The 23,028-nt window shown below is 42.4% G+C and overlaps 1 protein-coding gene across 3 annotated transcripts in view; it reads left to right on the plus strand.

Moving 5' to 3' along the window:
• Positions 1-23,028, plus strand: part of PTGFR (prostaglandin F receptor) — a 205,740-nt gene that overhangs the window by 152,456 nt on the left and 30,256 nt on the right. Inside the window, exon 1 of one of the 3 annotated variants that reach the window (XM_006136305.4) lies at positions 22,247-22,545. The exons of 1 other annotated variant lie outside the window; for it this stretch is intronic. The gene's annotated coding sequence lies outside the window, so the exon portion shown is untranslated. Of the gene's footprint in view, positions 1-22,246; positions 22,546-23,028 lie in introns of those variants that run through there. One more of the 3 variants, XM_006136303.4, reaches the window with a different exon arrangement.

Genomic DNA, 23,028 nt, shown 5'->3' on the forward strand with positions numbered 1-23,028 from the left:
CGGAAAAAAAAGGGGGGGGGGATAGGCTGGACCAGAACTCTGAATCCCTGTACATTTGAACTTTCAGAGTATTCATCTTTTGAATCTGGCTGTATCCAAAAGTGAGTTTTGCAGGTGTAAGGCCCAGATCCTAACACTGAGCATTTTGAAATCTCTTTGAAGGCATTTGAATTCTATTTTGAACCATCTCAAAAAAACCAAGCCAACCAACCAAATAAAAATACTAACAAGCCAAAAATGTGTGTTAAACTGATGTCTGAAAAAAGACCTCATAATTCCCTTCTTGGAAAACTTGGAATGAATAACATTGTAAAACCAAAATTGTGTCTAAGGAATTTTGCAAAAGTATATATATGGGAAAAATTTGATAAAAGTAAAATGTCAGATAGTATAAAAAGCGAATGGGACACAATGGAAAATTTAAATCCCCATATTTATTTTATAAAGATGAAACTAGAATTCAAAGCAAAGCAACATTAGAGAAGGGATAACTGGCAATAATTATTACAGAGCGAATGAAATTCTAAAGTAGTGGGTCAGAGAATATCTTAATTCTATTAACAATCAAAATATAAAATGTAGTGGTTGTAGCACAAATGTATCACTCTTATACTGGGGCTTAAGTAACATTATATAATAAATACATCTATATGGCAGAAAATTAAATCAAAACTCCAGGTTCAGTTTGTGAGACAAAGTGGAGGCTATGTTGAGCAGTGCCAAGGGCATGGCAAACCCTTCCTTTTCATGTAAAGTGTGTCCTCTCTAATGGTGAACATGGATTTATGGAACAAAATTGGGCCACTATTATTTATATTGGCTTTAGATCTTTATGAAATGTAATTAATAATTGCAGACACAAAGATTAATTTGTCTTCTGTTTTTTTAAGATGTTATTTTATGTGGATATTTTGGTTTTCTTAAATGTTGGATCATAATCTAAAATTCATTAATGGAATGGTGCTGAATTTGAGTTGTTTCCTTGGTCCTAAACCTGGCCTCTATTTATGGGGCTAGTAATAACAGGAATGAGCAATCAACTCAATTTGCAGGTGGAATCAGGTAGCCAAGAAACCATTTTGATTGTGTACACTTCCAAAGATTATTGAACCCAAAATTATGGATCCAAATAATTAAGAGCATGAACATGTCTCAGAATGAGTGGTCACTGTTTAAAATCCAGTCTAGCTTCAGTATCTGGAAATAAGATAAATTAGTCAAAGGTAAAGCTTGCCCTTTAAGGCTGTTTCCAAACATTTTCAATCATTTTTCATTTAATTATGCTCCAGATTACTTCATGTGCCCAGGAGTTTTTACCAATTACTCACACATTTGGAGCAAACAATTGAATTCAGTTCAGAACTGATTGTAAATGTAATCTGTAATGTCTCAAAGGGTACGTCTAGACTACAGTTTTTCCAAGATATTGGAGGTATCCCGGAAAAGTTCTGCCGTGTCCAAGGAACATGTCTGCTTTTCTGGGAAAAAAAAATTGGAAAAGCAGACGCTTTTTTTTGGCATCTCTGTTAACCTTGTTCTATGAGGAAGAAGGGATGTTCCAAAAGAGGCTTTTCCCCTGACATCTGGCCCAGTATAGACAGGACAATTGTCGGAAAAGCCTCTTTTGGAAGAAAAGTGGAAAAAGAAAGGCAAATTGCGGTTCACAATTTGTGTATCTTTTTCTGATAGAACTTTGTATACTAGACACAGCCTAAGTGATCTCCTTTCAACTTTACATGGTGGTAGAGGATGGGTTTAATACTACCTGCCCTCATCTAACACCTCTTTGATACTCTGAACACATTGCCATTTGCTTGTCCGCCACATTCTTCAATGACTTGTGTAATAGCATCAGCATGAACAGGTTTGATTGACATATAAAAACATGTTTAAAAAAAGAGGGAAAAGTTCTTGTTGATATATAGGAAACTAGGAAAACTAGAAGTAGCCCCCCCTCCCCCAAAGCCAAAATGTATTCTTTTGTGTGGTTAGTGCATTCCCCTTAGTTCTCATCTACCTGGCTCATGAAGACAAAAAAGCATTTTCCCTCTTCTTTCATCCTTTTGCATTAGACATTCACTCTGCTGTATATGAAATACTGATATTTTTATAATAAAACATACGGCTTGTCTTTGAGAACATCCCAATATGACTTACTGTGGGGGTGAGGTCTGTTTTGTACAGTTAAAGTCAAATCCTTGTGCCAAACAGGAATAAATGGGGAATTTGGATGTTACCCTCGTGCTCTAGATTATGAAGAGAAAATAGAGTTTCTCTTTGGTCACTATGGAACTTCAGGTGTGCATCTACCTTTAACTACTGAGTCCCTTCATCTGGCTGGAGATTTGGCAGGTGAATCCAAGCAGTTAGATATCCACAATGCTCAGACTCCTTCCCTGGCTAGCTCCTAACCCAGCCTTCTACTCTCAAATAAATAGATCCTGGAGCAACAGTGTGAGTTATATTATGTGGAGTCCCCTTTGCAGTCTTAATTCTATGCTATAGTGCTGGACTATCCAATTCCACTCTAAACATCACCAAGCAATCAAACAAAACCCCTGAAAAAACCCTCCCCCCCCCAAGCTACAGCAAGCATATTATTTGGAACTGTAGTTTTGTTTTGAATAGTATTATAGATCTGATTCAACAGTACAATGACTTTTTTGGTGTAAATTAGCTAATTGGTTTACAGCTATAACTGTACAGATCCCATTAATGTTAATGGGAGTTACATGATTACATTATTCCATACCTCTGTGGTCGGACCTCCCTGGTGGCAGGGTGGCCTAATAGTTAGTTCACAGAATTAGTCGGCAGAAAAGGGGTGCAGAATTCTGTAGCTGGTGCCCCTGGCCTAGGAACTTCAGCTCACTACATTAATATAGTCCTTAAATTTGGGGGTGGGGTCCCAAGAGTCCAGATTCTCCCTTAGTTAGGGTTTCTAGCAGGTCCTTTGTCCCAGGGGATGGGGTTGGAGGCTTACTAGTTCCTGTGGTTGGCCAAGTAGATGGGCTTTGGTTTGTGTTCTGTAGGCTGTGGAACTGTACTCCTGTCTCCTTGATGGTCAGCCTCTAACTGAGCCAGGCTCCTTCCTTGTATCCTCCATCTATGTCTGGCATTGGCTACAGGCAAAGCAGGGTGGGGCTAGCTGGGCCAAAAAGCTTTAACACCTGTGATGCCAGGCCCTCGTCTCTTCGCTCTCACACAACCTCATTGAAAACAGTCTCATTCTAAATTCTACCTTTTATATGTCAAAATTATGACAATGACCTTAAATCATGGATCAGATAATTCTAAGTGAAACACAGTTGGAATGTGTGAGTGCATTTTCTCTGATGTACAAAGAAAACAAAGCTGTCTGTCTTCTTTTATGGTGTGATAGCAAAGATGTTATTAATGAAGGTTACAGTGACAGGCTTTATAATTATAAGACAAAACAAATCTAATATAGTGCTGTCACTGTTCTCAGTGGAGATATACACCATAAGACAACACTGACACTGTAGTAACTAAGACCACAAACTTATGAGTTCTCACTATTTAAAAATTGTCTGGGTATCAAAGCTTTTTAGGGGGGAAAAAAAAGGAAGGGCTGAGAGAATAAAAATCCCAGGGCTAATGGCCAGATTTCTTCTATAAGTCTGACGGAAATTGAGAGTTGCTGCAACTGCTTATAAGACTGACAGTTGTAGCACCTAAGGGTGTGTCTAAACTACACCCCTCTGCCAACAGAGGGATGTAGATTAGGCACATCGCTATTGCAAATGAAGCGGGAATTTAAATATCCCGCACTTCATTTGAATAGAAATGGCCACCGCTTTTTGCCGCCACGGCATTTTGCCAGCAAAAAGCGGCAGTCTAGAAGTGGATTGGCCAACAAGGAAAGCCTTTTCCGACCAATTTCTTATGCCTCGTGCAACGAGGTTTACAGGATCAGTCGGAAAGGGCTTTCCTTGTTGACCGATCCCCATCTAGACTGCCACTTTTTGCTGGCAAAAATCGGCAGCCATTTTGCTGGCAAAAATCAGCTGGCAAAAATCGGCAGAGAGGTGTAGTTTAGACATACCCTATTGAAATTCCCCCTTTCCCCTGTTTGTTAATTAAAAGCAACATTAAATTACTATCAAACATTGGTATTATTATGATGGGCCAGAGATAGCAGTAAAATTGAGAATCTTGATAGAATCCAATATAATTAAAATATGTATAAAAAGGAAGTCAGTTATAAGTAATACAGCTTTTGGCACAATTTTCTTACCTTTTAATGTCTGGGATACCTTCAGAAGGAATCCTGTTAGGAAAATAAAAGTGTTACATTCATACTGATTTCTTTTAGCATAATACAAAGTGAGAAGTAAGGCTAATATTTACAATCAAGTACGCCTATGCTATCAAGTTAGTGAGGTACACCTGGATAGAAAGAGACACTAAAAGGAACTGAAACCATCTGCTATTTGTGAAACCAAAAAGTCTGTTTGTAAGGACACTTGCTCCCAGAATGGAATAATAGAAATGTAGCTCTTTAATTAAAAATGCACTAACTCAATACAGCCATACATCCCAAAAGTTCTATCATTGTTAAAACAAGGTAAGGGGGAATGGAAGATTTATATATCTGCTCCAGACTGCTGGAGAACAGTAGTTCTTGAAATGACTTTGCATTGTGTCATGGACTGTTGAAACAAGTTTTAAAAGTATCACTTCAGGAAGCATGACTGCAAAATTGGCCACAGGATGCATCACAAAGGGATACAAAGTAACTTGTGAAGGTACGTTTCTGATGTCCCATTCCACTATTTCATGATAGAGGATAACTGTCATTGTGGTTGGACATTCAAAATCTTTGGAAGAAGTTTGGGTCACCATCTGATTGGCCCATACCACCACTTCCAGGAAGAGAAACCAGGTGGTACCACCTTGTAGAAATAGGATAAAATGGCCTGTCTCCTTCAGCATGTTGTTTCCTAGAAGCTCAAGATCTTCTGGTGACATCAGATAATCTGTCTTGGATAGGCATATCCAGTGATCTCTATTTTCCAGAAATGTGGGTTGCTCACTAACGGCTTCAGTGATTTATTTCCAAAATTAGACGTATGGGACTAAATCCTGAAAACATCTGCCCTCTCTTGCATTAAAAAGTGGTAGCAATTATTCCAGTAAAAATAATGCTGCCAGTCAGATGTTCCTCAAGTATCTTTATATATGATACAGATTATGTCTTTTAAATCGAACAAACCTTGACTTATCACCCAGATCTCTCAAAACAAACATAATTGTTATGCATGTCTTCAGAGAAATACATTTATATTGAATTTGTAGAGTGAAAATACAGGGTAAATAGATCTGTTCTGGTCTATTTTTTGTGATGGGTATATTTTCGGGAATCCATGAATAGAAAGTATTATTGGTGACACTATGATTATACTATAATCATTTTTCTTCTGAGCCAACCTTCTTCTATTGAGCGCCATTTGTCCATGGCTGGGTGTGACAGGGTGTACCAACCTCGCACTGGCCTGGGAGGGGTTAACCGGGCCTGCTGGGCATGTTCCAACTGCTGATCTAGTATAAAAGCTAGAGGAGCAGCTCAGTGAGTGCTGACCACAGCAGAGGAAGGAGCTCCTGCCCGAAACAAAGCACAGCAGCAGCTACTGTGGCAAGTGGATGACTGGGAGAGCTACTAACCAGGAGGATGCAGGTGTGGAATACACTGGCCAGTGGCCAGGGTAAGTGGTAGCCCAGGGTGGGGATCTGGAGGCCTCCCAGAGAGCTCAGTGTGTTTTGGGTGGGTTCTCCATTGAGCCAGTGGTGGGATACACCTGCCACTGACAGGGCCATGGGCTGGGGCCCAGTGGAATGGGAGGGCTCGAGCCTCCCTAGCCCCACCTCTCTTGATCCCCAGAGAGGGATGAACCTATCACAATATAGACTTGGGCACTGGGCCTTACTGCCTCACTCACTGGGCCTTACTGTCCCACGGACTGGGGAGCCATAGACTTGGTCGCTGGGCCTTACTGCTGGAGGGCACTAAAGTCTAAGCTGATGAGCCATAATGCCTGGTCAGTTGAGGCTATAGCTGGGGCCAGATTATGGGGTGAGGTACTCCACCTGGTCTCACAGGGGGGACAAGCTACCCACTCCATGACACTGGGTATAATGAATTCTTCTTGAAGAAGATTGCTACTAGTGCTGCTTGTACAATAGCCTGCAGCCTCTTCCATGATATGTATAATTGGTCAAGACTCGCTGCTGCAGCCCCTCCTACCGGTCTCTTTGGGAATTAGCTCTTCAAGCTCAAAACCTCTCCTAGGGCTGGATTTAATCCTTGTTAGAGCTGGTGAGGGGCAGATGCCTCATCACAACATGTCAGTAGAAAACAGAATTTAGGAAAACCGCAGGCAGTATCACTAGGGCACAATTTTTGTTTAATCAATATGGAGCCATTCCAAACCTATTGGCTTAATGGGCTTGGAATCAGGTCCTTTGCGAGTTAAAAAGCTGGAAAGGATTATAGCAGTGATGGGCAAGAAAATGGCTGTGGTTTTCCAGGATTAGCCCCTGGTGCCTCCATAGGTACAGGTGATCACAGCTTCCGTTGGCCAGGGATCCCATTCCCAGACAATGGGAATGTCAGGAAGCAGTGCAGATTCAGACACCAATTTCCGCAGTTCCCATTGGCTGGGAACAGCAATTCACAATCAACGGGAGCTGTGATTGCCTGTACCTGTGGAGGTGCAGATAAATGTAGTGGTGGGGGTCCACCAGAAGCTAACCCTGGAACACTGGCTTCAGCCCATGGGCTGGTATTTGCCCACTCCTGGATTATAGGGACTTGTTTAGGTCCCAGAGCCTAAATAACCACCTTTCATGTTTTACATCTTAATCTTCTACTACGAAGGACACTACTTTGCCACTCCGGTAAAGATTGGGGGCACATCTACACAGCAGGGCTAAACTCAAAATAAACTATGCAACTTGAGCTAAGTCAATTCGTAGCTTAAATGAAACTAGCTTATTTAGACTTTCGGCACATCTACACAGGACTTATTTTGAAATAGAGCACTCTTCCCCCGACTTCCCTTACTCCTCATACAATGAAGTTTAAAGAAGTTGCAGTAAGAAGCCCATTACTTTGAATTTATTCTGATCCACAGACTGTATCCAAATAGCTACAATTATTTTTAGTGAGAGTCCAAGTCAGAAACCTGGGCTCTGAGACTGCTTGCCATGTAGACATACCCTCGGTGGTTGGTTTTTAGCTCTTTTTTATAAGAGATGGAGTGTGAATAGTTCTTGCCTCCCTCCCAGGATTGTGTGACGTAATTAGTTAAAATCTTTATAGCTCTTTCAAAATATAATGCAACTCTGGACATGATCAAAGCCCTTTGAAGTTAAGTCATGTTACTTTCAGTGGGCTTTGGGTACCTAATATATGTGTCATACATAAAAGAGAATTTAATGAGTACATATCAAGTCTTTTGTACATCCTCCTAAATCATACCTTCAACTTGATCTCTGTAATGAATTTTTGATGTTGGAATGATAGAATACATGTCTAGTACAAAGTTGATCCATAGAAAATGATATACAATGATGGTATTAGCTCTGTTATCATGGCCCAGCATATGTAAAAATGAGGAAATCATTCCATTCATATATTCTGTTTAAAAAAAATATAACTATTGGTAAGTTGTGTAGACTATTCCTGATAGTTCTTAATATGAAATGCTATGAGCTTTTACACCAAAAAGAAATTGTTGCTCTTTTTTGTTTGTTTTTTGTTTTTGTTTTTAAATGTAGCAGTGTTCTGTTTCCTGACTCTTTCAGTAATCAGAGCAGCTATTATTCATCCAACTGCCTTTCTGTCACAGAACCGGAATCTGGAAAAGCATGCTCTTTTTTGCAAACACAAGCAACACTAATTACAGATAATTAAACTACAAAGAAGAATTTCACTCAATCACATCTCTAACAAACCTAGTGTTATACTCTCATAATCCTTACTGACACTGTACAGTATTCTATTTCACATTTTTCACAGAGGCTACTGTCTTGCAGACATATTTAATTTTAAGCCCACTCCCATTCATCTAAATCACAACATGTTTTTGAATATAATGACAAAAATGAAAGAAGCTGTCAACATCATACTACTTAATTTACATACTACCCTTAGAAATAAGAGTTTGAGGGGCCGTGAGATTTAGTAAATGTTACCTTGGACTGGGAGATGATACTTGGTTTCTCTTCCTGTCCTTGTGGAGTTCTCTTTCTCACTATTTTTCTATTTAGATTGTAAACTCTTTGTGAAGGGGCTTTTCTTACTATGTGTCTATACAATGGGACCTGATCTTGTTTGGGGCTCCTATGAATCTTATATTAATAATAATAACATCATGTACTCACACTTTCTTCCCACTCCCACTGCCTGTTCCTCACTAATGATCTTTGTAGAGAGTTGGGGGAGCTACATGAATTGAAATGATTAGAATACACCCAGTGCTTTTTTTTGTAAAAAAAAAAAAAAAAAAAAAAAAGCTGCCGGTACTCCAGGGGAAAAGTTGTTGAGCTCTGACAGGAGGTACTAGTACTGCATCTGGGGGGGCTGGCACTGCGTACTGGGCAGTACCATCATAAAAAAGCACTATTACACCCAACCTGAAGGCCCATTTGGGAAATGGGTATCTAGGAAATGTTTTGAAAATGCCTTCCATGTGGTTAAATCTTGTTCTTTTCATAAAGAAAAGTCTTGTTTTTGAGATGAATGATTATTATGCCTCTCAGAACGAAGTAATTTCTTTCAGGGATAATCCAGAATACAGAGAGGGATGAATTCCTGGAGAGGCAGAGAAATGAGCCCAACCTTCCAATCTGGTGGCAGAATTTTAACAAGGAGCTTATGGGAACTACCAAGAGGTTTCTGGGACCTATTGCAGCATGTAACTTAAAAAAAGGCAATGAGATTGTCTGGAATTAACTTCTTCCTGTAAAATCACAGTATTGTGTTTTAAATATTGTCTCCTTTTTTAATTACTAGGAAAAGCCCTTCATCAGTAACCATCTTCATTTAGTAACTGTCCCTTTACCAAGAGACCAGCAAATGAATGCAATTATATTTAACAGAAGCCCCCCCTGCCCTGTCTTGATTTAAAGATGCAGGGACATATGGCACATCCTCCAAAGCTATGTGATATCACACAATTAAAAAACAAGAACTCACAGAAGCAATGGATCATAATGAAATGTATTTATATGTTTCCATGTTTTATCCTGAGGCATATAATGAAAGAGTATAATTATTATATTGTTTATTGAAATGCTCAGAAATTTTTAATTTGTTGCAAAATGACTTGTTTAAGAGACAAAATCCTATAGGATTGTTTCCAATCTTCTGGATAAAACTAGAAATTAAATTATATCTTTAATGTAAAGGGAACTCTTCATTGAAATGACTGGGGAATTCTAACTGAAAGTGACAGAAAAAATAGGCCCCTATGCATTTATTTTAAAATACCATTTTAGTGTTGAAACCATATATCAAATCTTTGAAAATGCTGCGGTAGCCAAATAAGTAATACCATATAAATTGATGAGGGCGCACACAGCAGACATACAGTAATGTGATTTAATCACATAATAGACTTATTTTAGCAGTTATGTCACATGCCATAAACATAATATGTTAAGACAGTTTGAAGGAAATGATTTCTTTATTTAATTTCAGCCGAGCAGAATGATTGAAGCGAATAAAACTGATTATTCCTTCTGGGTTAGACTTCCAGGAGAGCCTATCTCTTGCTATGGCTCCATTCTGAAAATAATTAATATGACACAACTTTTAATATTACATTGAACATTTTTGTCTTTATATATCAGACTATTAGAGAGGTGATTTATAAGACAGAATATTTTTGTACCACACATTTTAAAGTAACTGTTATAGTGATACCATAGTTATGGATAGGATAGTACTTCCATCCTGATGTAAAGGGCTTGTCTAATGATCAGAATGGGTAAGATTGAAACCTGTAGCATGCAGTGACATCTTGTCTGAACATACGGTACCATGATTAAGCTCTGAAGTTTAATATTTCATGTCACTGCAGTGCTAAAAGTAGGAACTTTATATGATTGAAAGGGGGAATTCTTTGCTTCTATTCATTGAGAATCCATTTTTTTTCATTGACAATAAAGTTTCGAAAGCTATGGAATTCATCTCCCTGCACAGGAATGCTATGGGCATTGTCAGGTGTTTTGCATGAATTAAATGAAATTTCAAAAATGCTGGTTTCATTCCCTAAGTGTCATCTTCCAAATGAAATCTAATTATATTTATTTATATGGTTACATGTGTATGCTTGGTACTTTAGACACATGCCTGATGACAAAATTCCAGCTCCAAAAGCTGGCACTCTCAGCACATAATCTTGCAAACTTTGTTGGATATATATCTGTGAAGCCAACCTGTGTCATTTCTGGGGATGTTTATGGCTCCCTGTGAGTCCTGTACAATTGGGTTAAAGAACCAAGATTTTCAAAAAGTTATTAGCTGGAAGGTAGCCTTCTAAATCCACATGCAAATATGCAATTATAATAAACTAGGGGGCTGTGCCCTCTTCTCGCTACGCTTGCCTATGCCCCCCCACCCCGCTAGCTGCTTTCACTTCACTGAGAGAGCCTGTTGATGCAATGACGTCATTCTGTCACCCAGAGGAACATTCAGGAAATTTTATGTGTGTGTGTGTGTGTGAGTGTATATATATATATATATATATATATATACAGAGAGAGAGAGAGAGAGAGAGAAAGAGAAAGAGAAAGCAAATAATGTATTGACAATTAGAATTTTCTACTGACTATGCAAGAAGATGCTTGAGAAGACTGGTATCAAATTATAGCATGGAAATCTCTAAAAATTTCCATAGGAAGTGCATAAAGCCAAACATAATTAAAAGACACCATTTAATCAACTTGAAATAGAATTTTTTTTAAAGTAGGGAAGGGGGTATCTGGGACTATACCCTGGTGCTTAGTTCCCCCTCCTAGTTTTTGTGATTTTTTTTACAATCACATTTTCTTATTTAAAAAATATCCCCCCCCCCACTTTCTTCTGTGTGAAAGACTGACAAACAGCAAGGGACACTGACTGATAGCCTAAGGAAAAAGTGAAATTCATTATATACAAGGGAATGAATATCCTCTCTCATAAGTTTTGTAATAGTGTAACGAAAAAAGAAACATTTCTAACTTTCAAAGTGTTATAAAAAATATATTAAATAAGCAAGCAAGCAGGGGGAAAAAAACAAAAAAAATTAACCTTTTCTATTATAGTAATTTTGTAACTTGTAACAATAATTTTTTTTTAAAAAAATGGTGCTGTGTCTAGACTACAAAGTTCTATCGGTAAAAGATCTTTTTCCATTTCTCTTCCAAAAGAGGCTTTTCCAACAATTGGCCCATTTACACTGGGGCCAAATGTTGGGAAAAAAAGCCCCTTTCGGAACTTCCCTTCTTCCTCATAGAATGAGGTTTACAGGGATGCCAAAAAACATGTCTGCTTTTCTGGAAATTTTTTTGGAAAAGCAGATGTATTCATTGGACGCAGCAGAGCTTTTTCGGTATCCTGGAAAAACTCTGCAGTCTAGACGTACCTGTAGAGTCTAGCAAAAAATGTATATAGTACCATGAGCTTTTGTGGGCACAACCCATTTTTCAGATGAGTTGAGTGTGCTCTGTGCCTCTTACTCCACTCATATGAAGAAGTGGGTTGTGCCCATGAAAGCTCATAATACTATATACATTTTTGTTAGTCTCTAAGGTGCTACAGAATCACTCATTTAAAAAAACATTTTAAGTTACAGACTAAAATGGCTACTTCTCTGAGACTTGTAACTATAGTCTATATAATAATGATACTTTTTCCTCCAAATTGTTTGACACTGTCCCTATAAGTAGAAAGAAATGTTATTATATTAACTGATCTATTGAAAGGCTTCAGTGGCTGCCTTCACTATTTAGTATTGGCTGCAGCACACTATTAATAAATCATTTTTGTTTGCAGTGATGTATCTTGGTTGGTCCCAGAATATTGAGACAATAGGTGAGTGAGGTAATATCTTTTATTGAAACAACTTCTGTTAGTGAAATAAACAAGACTTTGAGCTACACAGAGCTCTTCTTCAGCTCTGAGATATACTTCTTGTATTTAGCTGATACACTCTGATTACCATTTCAAACCTGCTTGCCTACCTACCTAATTACACCCACCATTACGGTATCTGAGAGCAGGTTCTATCCCAACCGCATACATGTTCCTGGCTTTTTCTGGTTTCTGTTTTGACAGTTCATCTAATGTTCAGCTCCTTGTATTCTCAGATAGTGCTGGTTTTGAAGGAAAAACTGTGGGCCATCTTTTTCACACTTCAAATGTCTTAGAAGTATTGTCTCCCTCCTGTCCTCCATTCTGCATGGCTTGTACAAGTTGGGGGCAAAATAATTCATACTGGGATTTTCAAAGGTGCTCCACTCCCATTGGAATTTGATAGTAGCTAATGCCCAGTTCCCTTGGGCCAAGTCTACACTGGAGGAGAAAGTTGACTTAAGATACACAGCTCTAGCTACCAGAATAGTGTAGCTGGAGTTAACATACCTTAAGTTGAATTTCTGTGGCGTCCCTATTGCAGAAGGTAGACGAGAGAAATTCTCCCATCAACTTCCCTTACTCCTTGCAATCCCATGGGGTATCAAGATCAATGGGGTGCCATCAGCATTCGATATAGCAGATCCTTATTAGACCTGCTAAATCAAACTCCAAAAGATCAATCTCCAGAGTGTCACTAGTTACACTAGGGTTACAGTAGTATGGGTTTATTGCCACTTAGGTAAAACTAAAGAGGAGAGAGTAACCACCAGAGGTTTAAACTAAAGAAGATAGCGCTATCTCTTTCTCTCACACACAAACAAGCATCACACCCCTCCATTCACACACATTCATTCCTGCCATCAGGCACTCACATAGCATATGGGTTCCAGAAGGAGCCAAGTCATGTAGATCCTGGAGGGTCTGTCTGCTCATCATGGCTGGGGAAGCTGGTCAGGAGGAGAGACACTGGAGAGGAGTTTATCAGGAGCAGGGGAAGAAAGAGAGTCTCGCATGTGTTCCCTCTCTTTATATAGTGTCTGAATGGCTCCTGTGACTCATGCATCTCGTCATCAGGGAGCATGCCCAGACTTCCCTTTATCCAGCAAAAGCAGCAGTCTGTGATGACTCATCACCATGTGCTCCGTTGTTCCCAGTCTTCTTCCAACACAAACACTCTCACATACACACTCAGGGGAGAATGCAGTTTAGAGAAAGTTACAAGCAAGGTGGCTGAGAGTTACAAAGATTACAGAAAGTTTGACAAAGATCACAGTGAGTAGCAGTTTAAAACCTTAGACCTTACAGTTTAGTGTAATTTCAGAAAATACATGTATATAAATCAAGTAAGCTCAGGCAGAGGCTTTTTTATGCAACAAGGGGCAGGGTGAGGCGGCACCGCCTCAGCTTATCAGTTAGTCAACTAGTTGACTACTTGCTTAGATCCCTAATTTGTGACCAGTTTAAGGTTTTGTATCTTACCCATCGGGATCCTATGTACATGGTATATACAGAATTCTCTGATGTGGCACAAGTTTCAGTGGCCTAAATTAGAAATAAATAAATAAAAAAGTTGGCCACATTACCTGAGTGACAAAGTCAAGAACCAATTATTCTGGTTATTTCAAATTAGTGGATTCTGCTATGCCACATATTTTATAGAAAAAGCATTTTAGAAATGTTAGAGCTTTAGAAATTATTATTGATAGTATTTTTATTTTACTCTAGAGTATTTATTTTACTTTTGAGTATTGCCTCTAAAACTAGACAACCCTATTATCATGAGACCAGATGTATGGACTGCTGAATTAGAAATTACAACTCACTCTATGTACTATGTATTTAATGAAGTGTTTCTGACATGAGTGCACACAAGAAGTAACTTTGCTCTATTTACACAGCCCTGCAGCCTTTATCTGAAGCCTGTCTGAGATAGGAATTTATAAATGTCAAACTAGCACAGAGTTTATAAATGATAATAGATCTTAAAAAGGGCTATCATGAATAGGTAATTCTTTAAAGAATGTATGCTTTTTTCTTTGTTTTGTTACAGTATGTTGTGCTTTTGAGGATTTATGGATTGGTGACATCTTGTCGTAACCGCTAAATATATGTAGAGTGGTATTGTATACTTTCCCACCTGCCATATTGCTGGCCTAATTTCTGACAACATATTCCAGACAAGAGGTAAAATTAATTTTTGATGCAAAGTCAAAAGGCAGGTCACCACTTAAAATGCTAAATTGGCATAGCTGCACCACTGTAACTGCAACACTGTAGCAGTTTGATGAAGATGCTCTATTCAGACAGGAGAGAGCTCTTTCACCTGAGTTGTTAATCTATTTCCATGAGCACTATGTTGGTGGGAAAATTTGTCCCTCTGGGTATGTCTACACTACCCCGCTAGTTCGAACTAGCGGGGTAATGTATGCATACCGAACTTGCTAATGAAGCCCGGGATTTGAATTTCCCGGGCTTCATTAGCATAAAGCCGGCGCCGCCATTTTTAAAAGCCGGCTAGTGCGAACCCCGTGCCGCACGGCTACACGCGGCACGGGCTAGATAGTTCGAACTACGTAGCCATTCCGAACTATCTGTACTCCTCGTGGGAGGGGAACCATCACAGTGTTACCCAGCTAGAGTCATGAATATAAAAGATCGTCTTTTACAGTGTGAATTATAAACGAGTGAAAAAAACAAGACATTTAGGTAAGAAAATAAAGAAAGGTGAAACAAAATGGGAATAAGGTACCTAACTTTGTTGTAGTGGTGGTGGTTTGTTGTTTTGTAATAATCATATCAGATTATGCATCTCAAGAATGAATATGGCAACTGGCACAGAGTCCTTATTAAGGGCTTGCTGCAAGGTGTCCAGTCAAAAAAGTATCTTTTTCCTTACTACATTAAAAAATGTGACAATATGGGCCAGAGAACCAACAGAAGTTGGTCCAATAAAGATATTACTCATCCAAATCATGTGTTTAATATCCTGGGACAAATACATCTACAACTATGGTGCTTTCAAAAAGCAAAGACTGGTGTTAAAAGTCCACTCCCAATACATCTTGCAGAGTGGCTGTATCTTGGTCCCAGCTCTATTAATTTTCATTCCTGCCATGTGCTCTGTCTGCAATTTCATGACAATGGATATTATTGTCTGAGATGCTTTGATATCAAATCAGTGGATCTTTCATCATTGAGTCATTTATTTCATCTAATATTTCCCTTCATAGGCCATCAAAACCATTTTCATTCAAACTTGAATTTCCGATTCCAGTTTTAGTCAAATCATCAGCTATTCAGTACTGGAAATACCATTTGTGTGATGTAATCCATTGAAAAAAAAATCAATGTATTTCCTCACTTTCCAATCCACCAAACCTTTTATGAATTGCATTGTTGATAGCATTCTGGTTGCTTCTAAAGGAACTAACAAGTGGGAAGGAAAATCACATCTACCTCCATTTCTGATCTGTTTATTATTCAGTGAGAATAGCTTTCATTGTGGCCAGTTTCAATTTGGGAAGAAGGCATTTGGGCATCTGTGAAATATGAGGGTGAAATCCAGACCACTGAGGGAATGTGGCACCTTTGCCTTGCAACCTTGGGTGCCTTACTTGCTGGTAGTTACTCCCACCTGGGCCATTCACAAACCGCTTTCCAGCATGTACTGCTGTCTCCTAGTCACACTTTTGTTACACTCCGGCACTCACCAACATTGGTAATACTTTAGGGTGACCTCATCACTCTCAGACCTGGATTTTCCCCCTGAAATGTATATTTTTCTATTGCCCAACCTATTTTTCTATTGCTGAACAGGCCAAATACATTAAATCTGTTATATGCACCAGCTTACTACTTTAAATGGAGTTACATAGACACTAATTTAAACACACTGGACTAGATAAAATAATAAAACAAGTTTATTAATTACAAAGACATAGATTGTAAGTGTCTACATGCAATACAGCATGTCAGAAATAGTTACAAGAAAATAAAGATAAAACACTTGCTAATGCCTTGCTTAAACTATATTGGATGCAAAGCAAAGTTTCTCACTACATGCTTCCAACAACATTATTGACCAATGCTGTCAGATAAGAATCCCTCCCTCTGTGTCCAACAGTTGTTTTTGTCTTCAAAACACAGAGGCTGTGTCTAGACTGCATCCCTTTTTTGTAAAAGGGATGCAAATTAGACATATCGCAATTGCAAATGAAGCGGGGATTTAAATCCCCCCCTCTCCATTAGCATAAAAATGGCTGCTGCTTTTTCCGGCTTGGAGCTTTGCCGGAAAAAAGCGCCAGTCTAGACGCGGATCTTTCGGAAAATAAAGCCTTTTCCGAAAGATCCCTTATCCCTTATTTTAAGAGGGATGCAGATTAGGCAGGTCAACATTGTAAACCTCCTTGCAGGAGGCATAAGCGATCTGTCGAAAAAGGCTTTATTTCTTGACAGATCCCCCTCTAGACTGCTGCTTTTTGCCGACAAACTGCTGAGTCGACAAAAAGCGGCAGCCATTTTTATGCAAATTTGGCATGGGATATTTAAATCCCTGCCTCATTTGCAATGTTGACCTGCCTAATCTGCATCCCTTTGCTGACAGAGGGATTCAGTCTAGACATACCCCATGGGTTGCGATATGGAAGTATTGAAATGTTTGAATGAGGACTTGGAAATTATAATTAGATAGCCAAAGAAACATAAATTCCAACTGAATTCAGTAAAAATAAATTCCACCTATTTTACCACTAATCACAAGATGTTCAACTATAGTCTGAAACTGACATTGGATGGGGAAATTAGTGCCACATGATTGAGGGGAACTTGTTATATCCTGGGGGACCTTGACCATAGGTCTAAGGTTTGGACTATGTAATGATATGTGGCCATCTCTTCCAATCAGGCCTGGAGAGAGGGCCACTCTGCCTTACTCTATCAAACAGTCAAATTACAGGGGTTTAGCACTCTTTGGCCTAGATTCCTAGCTAGGCAGATGACAATTAATAATCTTCCGCCTGAGCTCTTTGGGCAGGTCAGGGTGATAAATCATCATTTATTGTTAAAAAGAAAAAATTATTAACAGTTTGCAAAAAGACAAATGTGCTTTGCAATACATGGATGTCTTATTTTATCTGGGCTTCGCATCCTGTTTTAAAAGAGAAATTTCCTTTAAATAATTTGCCAGTGAAGAATAATTTACGACATCATTTCCTGTAACTATCAAGCTCTAGTCTACACAGCATAATAACTTCAGTATAACTATGTTGCTCAGGGGTCTTAATCCACACCCATAAGCAACATAATTATAGTGATCAGAGCCGGGGGAGACAGCCCTATATCAGAGGGTATGTCTACACTACCCCGCTAGTTCGAACTAGCGGGGTAATGTATGCATACCGAACTTGCTAATGAAGCCCGGGATTTGAATTTCCCGGGCTTCATTAGCATAAAGCCGGCGCCGCCATTTTTAAAATCCGGCTAGTGCGAACCCCGTGCCGCGCGGCTACACACGGCACGAACTACGTAGTTCGAACTAGGCTTCCTAGTTCGAACTACCGTTACTCCTCGTGCTGCACGGGGTTCGAACCAGCGGGGATTTAAAAATGGCGGCGCCCCGCTTATGCAAATGAAGCCCGGGAAATTCAAATCCCGGGCTTCATTTGCAATTGCGGTATGCCTAAATTACCCCGCTAGTTCGAACTAGCGGGGTAGTGTAGACATACCCCCATAGTCCTCTAGAGAAGAAAAACCCAGCAGTGAAAATAACTTCAGATTTCTTACAAATACTGTTCTATTGCAACTCAGGTCCCTGCCAGCTCTTTAAATGGCTCTCTGCTGGCTTTTGCCGCAGCTGTTGCCGGAGCTGTGTACCGAGGCGCACCCTCTTACTTTCAGCTCTGGCTAAGACAGAGACATTTCAATACTGCTTGCAGAAATACAGTCATGGGTTAAAAATGGTTAGGCTTATAGAGCTTATCCAGAATAGGGCAATGTTCAGGCAAAGACAGAAAGAGTGAAATTTCAATTCTTACAGAAATGGGAACGGTAAAGATAAGAAACAGTGCAAGAAACATCAATTATAAGCAGCCTCCTAGCAACAACAGATACAGAAAGTGCTGCACCTCTAACAGCTTGAGCCACAGAAACTACTACATTGTAGTAGTCTCCAGCAGACCAGGGAGAGGAAGCAAAGTGGCGGAACATGTGGGCAGCGGACAGGGCTGTCCGCTGCCCACGCGCTCCGTGGCTTGGCTCTGCTTTGCCCCCCCGTCCCCCTGGTCTGCAGACCAGGGGGGCGGGGGGGACGGGGGGGCAAAGCAGAGCCAAGCCGCGGAGCGCCCGGCCAGCTGACAGCCCAGATGCGTCTGGGCGGTCAGCTGATCGCGCGCTCCGCGGCTTGGCTCTGCTTTGCCCCCCCGCCCCCCAGGTCTGCAGACCAGGGGGACGGGGGAGACAGGGGGGCAAAGCAGAGCCAAGCAGAGCCAAGCCGTGGAGCGCGCGGTCAGCTGACAGCCCAGATGCGTCTGGGCTGTCAGCTGTCAGCGCGCTCCGCAGCTTGGCTCTGCTTTGCCCCCCCCTCCCCCTGGTCTGCAGACCAGGGGGACGGGGGGGGGGGGCAAAGCAGAGCCAAGCCGCGGAGCGCGCTGCCAGCTGACAGCCCAGACGCGTCTTGGCTCTGCTTTGCCCCCCCCCCCCCATCCTCCTGGTCTGCAGACCAGGGGGACGGGGGGCAAAGCAGAGCAAAGCCGCGGAGCACACGTCTGGGCTGTCCGCTGCCCACGTGTTCCGCCGCTTTGCTCCCCGTCCCCCTGGTCTGCAGGGGAGCAAAGCAGAGCAAAGCCATGGAGCCCGAGGGCAGCAGGACAGCCACGGCGCATCTGGGCTGTCCCGCTGCCCCTGTGCTCCGTGGCTTTGCTCCGGACACCTGTGGTACAGCAGCTGGGGCGCTGCCAGTTGGTCCCATAGCGCCGCTCTGGGCACCCCAGCTCTTCTGCCCCAGGCATCCTAATTCAGCCACTGCTGGTCAGATTCAGCAGCGGCTGAATCAGGACGCCTGGGGCAGAGCAGCTTGGGTGCTGCTGGGTTGGTCCAGTAGCGCCGAGGAGCGGCGGCGCTACTGGACCAACCCAGCAGCACCCCAGCTGCTCTGCCCCAGGCATCCCCAAGTCAGCCGCTGCTGAAACTGACCAGTGGCTGACTACAGGAAGGCCCTGCCCCGGGCTTCCTGGAATCAGCCGCTGATCAGTTTCAGCAGCAGCTGACTTGGGGATGCCTGGGGTTCTTAAGTTGAATCTGTATGTAAGTCAGAACTGGCGTCCAGATTCAGCCGCTGTTGAAACTGATCAGTTTCAGCAGCGGCTGACGCCAGTTCCGACTTACATACAGATTCAACTTAAGAACAAACCTACAGTCCCTATCTTGTACGTAACCCGGGGACTGCCTGTATATAAAACCTTTCTTTTGAAATAGCAGCCTTAGTGCTTGCAGCTACCTTTCTTTTGAATTGTCTTTGTTTTCTTAAATAAGTTCTCATTTCTGCTGTTTTTGTGAGGAACAATGCTTCAGATGAGAAGAGTGTTGGTAAAATCTGGGCCTGCACTACATAAATTTTTCTTTTACAAATAATAGAACTATATAGTATCAACTTTTTTCTTTTCAACTTCACAGTCATTTCAAGGGGATGAGTTTTACTTAAAAACTAATGGCATAATACAGCTACCGATTTGTAATTTCAAGTCTTCATCTCAGTTTATCACTTTGGAAAATGTTGAATCAACATTTTTTAATAAAATTAATAGATTAAATTTGATATTTTATTATGCATTTTAAAAGATTTTCCAATAATTTATTGGTCCCATTCAGATCAGAATTGAAATGAAATTTTTGTTGTGGCTGTAGCTTAGGTGCTTTAGCCCATCATGGAGAAAGATGCCAAAATCTGAAAGATATTTTCAGGATGAAGAAAAACAGAAATGGTGATTTTAACCTTTAGGTATGTGACCAGTGATGATATTGGAAGAGAAAAACTAGAAAACAAATGTATTCAGCTGGCCTGCATGACATGGCTGATGGATTGGGAAACATGACAAATTGCTTTGCAAGCAGAGAGACTAAAAGCTTGATATTAGGGGAAAATTGTAATGACTTGGAAAACTATTTAAAAATAACTTTATTCCTCGGTCAGGAGCACATATTGAGGTTGTTCTTCAATAAAAACACATACAAAAATTACAGTATTTTTAATCTCCATAAATGCCATAGAATTTTAAATTGTGATATTCTGGACCATTTCTGTGGTGAGGGAAAGATGCATCTCAAAGGTACCCATCATCCTATTTTTATACACCCTTGACATAACGTATGCAAACTTAAAAGAAAAATCAAAGGCAGCAGTGTCTAGAAGTCTGAATATGTGATGGGAATCAAGTTTCTTACTTCCAAATTTTAGCCCTGGCATCCCATCAACTCACTGTCTGGTTGTGTTCAAGTCACTTCTGCCTCAGCTTCCTTACCTGGAAAAAAGCATTTATATGGGGCACTGTGAATAACTTAGTATTTGCTGGCAGGTTCCGATTAACCAATATGTCTGTGTCTAGTTCAACATGCACATGAGCTCCAATAACACAATATCATTAGAAGGTGCTCCTTACTCTGGGCAGCTGAGAGAGGAGTGGGGGGACTCCACTGCATGACCACTACCTCTTCTAGGTGGCTGAGAATGGAGAGGGTTGAGCTAACTGCCATTGCCAGCTGTCCTCTGAGCTGCCAGAGGATGGGGACCTCCATTACCATGTGCTGCTGCTGTTCACTTGGCCACTCTTCAACTTTCCTGGATCAGCCAAGATTATGAGGGCAACTGTTCTGCCTGGACTTCTAGATGCATAGAGGGACACCTGTCAACACCCTCTGACCCACTTGTAAGATGTTAAGACGTGCATCAGTTGACAGGTCTAGGGATGTTAAATTGTGTGTAAGCAGCTAATTGAGTAGGTGATGGGATTTCCATCCCTACTCACTTAGTCAATAAGAGAGGAAACTGCAGAGCGGCAGTGGAGTTAGCTCCCAGTGCTGGAGCTAACCTGCTGCAGCTCTGCTGTTTAAATGCATTAAGAGCTGCCAACCTCTTAATACAGTAGAGTCCCTATCATCCGACCTAAACAGGACCGACAGGTGATCGGAATACCAAAAATGTCAGATGATAGGGACTCTACTGTAGCTGGGGCTGATTGGTCCCCATCTCTGCCTGGCCCTGGCCCCTGCAGCTCCCGGGCGCCCGGCCCCGCTTACTGTCCTGTCGCTCTCCTGGAGCTGCTGATGCCTGCAGCTCCCTGGGACGAAGCGGAGCCAGCAGGAGGGGCATCAGTGGCTCCAGGGCGTGGGCCGGGAGAATGGTCCCTGCTCGCTGCCCCGTCACTCTCTTGGATCCGCCATTTGGGACTGGGCACAAGCCAGGAATATGCTAATTCCAGGCTTATGCCCTGCCCACCCCAGATAGTGCTGGGGGGGAACTGGCTTTTAAGCCAGCTCCTTCCCAGCACTGGCTCTTGCTTCCCCCCTTGCTGCCTCTCTGGTAGAGGCAGCAAGGAAGGGGTGGGAGAGTGACTAGTCAAGTCACTGCTAGACTACTGGATATGCATATCTGGTTGTGACCTAGTCGCTTACATCCCCAGACAGGCTCTTAGCTGAGGTGGCAGCAGGGAAGCCTCTGCCCTCAGATTCCTGTTTTGAGGGAGAAGTCTGAAGCCTCACTGCTCCTGCCAGGTCCCCTCAAAAGCCCAGGAGCACTGGGCTGGGACTCCCTAGAGTGCCAGAAGTGGGCCAAGCCCAGCTGAGGGCTTTTGGCAGACTCATCCCATGCCGCTGAAAAGGGTGGGTCCCTGCTCCATACAGGCCTTGGAAGATGTCAAGCGCTACATATTTGTCTGTGACCTCATTAACTCGGATGCCAGCAGAAACAAACAAACAACATCTTGCTCAGTATTAGTGCCAAGCTCCATGGAAACGGACCAGCTGTATCCACGAGCCCCCCCACCCCCCGAAGCCTCTAGTCGGGCGGGGGCTTTTATTTCACACTTCACTGGCGCAAACAGCCCTTCCCCAGGTGCGTGGCCTCTCAACTCCCTCCCCTTCCTGGCGGGCTGCTTGGGGCCTTGCCGGGCATGGGAGGGGGAGGCAGACAGCGTGACGTTAGCGCCAGCCTAGAGGGAGGGACCGGGGCGGCTCAGGGTCGGAGGGACATTGCAGCGCAGGAGCCTCTCCGCACACCCCGCGAGATGCAGGAGTGCAGCCGGCGGAGCGGGCGGTGCGCGGCGCGGAGCAGCCGGCTGCCGCAGCCACCCCCGCCATGCAGGGAGTCTGGGGCCGCGGGGTGACCGGTACCTCTTGGCATTGGAGACACTAAGGTAAACGCGCCGCTTCCCCTTGCTAGCGCTGCACTTCCCGCCGCCCTGCCCGGGGAGCGAGCGGGCTCCTAGGGGCTCTGGGAAGCCTGGCCCGCCGCTTACAAGTTGGCCACTTCTTTGCCAGCCCCGGCGGCCCCACTCCGCGGCCGGTTCCGGCGCTTACACTGAGCTGCCCTGTAGCGCCCCGCGGGACAGCTGTGGTGCGGAGGGGTAGGAAGGAACCTAAAGCTGCTGCTAGGCTGGGGAAAGGGGCTGCACAGCTGTGCTCGGCTCTCCGCTAGGAGCGGCAGACGCACGTGGCCCACGCTGAAAACCCTGGGTCCAAATCTGCCCTCTGTGAACGAGCAGTTGTTGCAACTTCTCTTTGCTGATTGCAGCCCCTACCGGTCTCTCTCCCTCCAGAGAAACCAGCTTCTCCCGCCTGGGTGCTGCTTGAGCAACGCGCATCGAAAGTTCACAAAGTTGGAAGTCAGGGCTCAGTGT

This window comes from Pelodiscus sinensis, chromosome 9, assembly GCF_049634645.1.
Source record: "Pelodiscus sinensis isolate JC-2024 chromosome 9, ASM4963464v1, whole genome shotgun sequence".
In the NCBI taxonomy this organism is placed as follows: domain Eukaryota; kingdom Metazoa; phylum Chordata; order Testudines; family Trionychidae; genus Pelodiscus; species Pelodiscus sinensis.